The sequence below is a fragment of the Oryx dammah genome, unplaced genomic scaffold (assembly GCF_014754425.2).
Source record: "Oryx dammah isolate SB20612 unplaced genomic scaffold, SCBI_Odam_1.1 HiC_scaffold_11050, whole genome shotgun sequence".
Classification (NCBI taxonomy): Eukaryota; Metazoa; Chordata; class Mammalia; order Artiodactyla; family Bovidae; genus Oryx; species Oryx dammah.
In genome coordinates, this window is record NW_024080444.1 from 4,835,383 (window position 1) to 4,837,562 (window position 2,180).

At 37.0% G+C, this 2,180-nt stretch overlaps 1 pseudogene; it reads right to left on the reverse strand.

Moving 5' to 3' along the window:
• Positions 1–1,164: 1,164 nt before the first annotated feature.
• Positions 1,165–1,685, reverse strand: LOC120860255 (annotated as a pseudogene).
• Between the last annotated feature and the right edge of the window lie 495 nt (positions 1,686–2,180).

Here is a 2,180-nt window from a genome sequence, read left to right on the forward strand (position 1 = left end):
GGGGGAAAAGTAGAAGCAGTGACACTTTATTTTCATGGGATCCTAAATGACTGCAGATGTTGACTGTAACCATGAAATTAAAAGACTCTTGTTTTTTGGAAAGAAAATTTCAACAAACCTAGACAGCCTATTAAGAAGCAGAGACATCACTTTGCCAACAGAGGTCTATAAAGTCAGTTATGGTTTTTCAGGTAATCATGTACAGATGTGAGAGTTGGGCTGTAAAGAAGACTGAGTGCCAAAGAGTTGATGCTTTCAAATTGTGTTGCTGGAGAAGACTCTTCAGAGTCCCTTGGTTTGTAAGGAGATCAAACCAGTCAATCCTAAAGAAAATCAACCCTGAATACTTAGTGGAAGGACAGATGCTGAAGCTGAAGCTCCAATAGTTTGGTCACATGATCAGAAGAGCACACTCACTGGAAAAGACCATGATACTGGGAACGATTGAAGGCAAAAGGAGATGGGTGTGGCAGAGGATGAGATGGTTAGATAGCACCACAAAGTCAACAGACGTAAATGTGAGCAAACTCTGGGAGATAGTGAAGGACATTGGAGACTGTCTTGCTGCAGTCCATGGGTTTGCAAAGAGTTGGACTTGATTTAGTGACTGAACAAGCAACACAGATATCAGGAGTGAGAACTTCAAAATAACTTTTGATTTTTTTTTTTTTTTTTTAGTTTTTACAAAAGTTGTTTTTTTTTGGGGGGGAAACACAAACACCTAATAAAAATGCTGAACTCAAAAATTTTTAGAAAAATTAGAATATACTCAGATTCTCAAAGATCTATACATTGTGGCCAAACAATGTTAGATGTGTTTTCCCTTTTTTGACTGTAGATTATGTGAATAATGGCAATAATTTAATATAGTCAATAGAATGTCCTTGAACTTTCCCACGTTGTTCCTGCTTCTACATTATTTAAGAATAAAATATGAAAGGCTTTGAAATTGAATGCTGGGTATTATCTAGTGCACACTTCCTTATTAGCTGATTCTATAAATTTCACACTTTTTATTGTTTTGGAGGTGGTTTTCAACTCTTCAAATTGTAGAAAATGACTAGTTAAACCAATGAAATGATTGTCTATAGTGACACAAATAAATTTTGTCAGATGGAGATGTAAATTGTCTCATCCATAAGTAATTATTATTATTATTTTTTGTATAGTGAAAACTTTTATATTTGGAATTAGCCAGCTGGACTCAGTTTAGATGATCCCAATTTTGTTGGCAACATCCAAAGCATCATAGTCAGGAGCCAGTCGAACATACGCCTTCTTCTCTCCGTCAGGCCTGATCAGGGTATTGACCTTAGCCACGTCAATGTCATAGAGCTTCTTTACAGCCTGTTTGATTTGGTGTTTGTTGGCCTTGACATCCACAATGAACACCAGTGTGTTGTTGTCTTCTATTTTCTTCATGGCTGACTCATGGTGAGGGGGAATTTGATGATGGCATAGTGGTCAAGTTTGTTTCTCCTAGGGGCGCTCTTCCGAGGATATTTGGGCTGCCTCCTAAGCCGCAGTGTTTTGGGCCGCTGGAAGGTGGGTGACGTCCGGATCTTCTTTTTCTTGTGGCTGTGGACACCTTTCAACACTGCCTTCTTGGCCTTCAAAGCTTTTGCTTTGGCTTCCGCTTTAGGAGGGGCAGGGGCTTCCTTCTTCGCCTTCGGCACCATCTTCATGAAAAGGGTTTAAGTAATTAGTTTCTATTAAATTCATTTCAACCTTTTTGTCTGCTTCTAGGATTCTCACTTGAAATTTATTTTTTAAATATCTTGCTGCTTCTTCCACTAGTTAATGAGTTAAATAAAAATCTTTATGTTCATTTTACATTTGCAAGACAATTATGATTTTCCCTTTAAAAATTCTTTAATATTCCATGTCATTTATGAAAAGGCTTTGATGAATAAAGAGATGAAAAGAGCCAGTCATGTAATATCTCACCATCTCTCAACATGATATGCAGTACCTGAGTGAAAATGAACTGAACCCAAAAGCTTCATAACTTTTGATTTAAAGGGTGATTCATAGGAAAAAGCCAAGGAGTAATTTCTTGGCAAAGAAAAATAGTGTTATATACTTAAGGACTTCTTAAGGTAACAAGATTAAAGATTGTTTTACAGTAAGACTTAATGCCCTGGAGTTCAACAACCAAATTGCTAATCTGATCCATATCA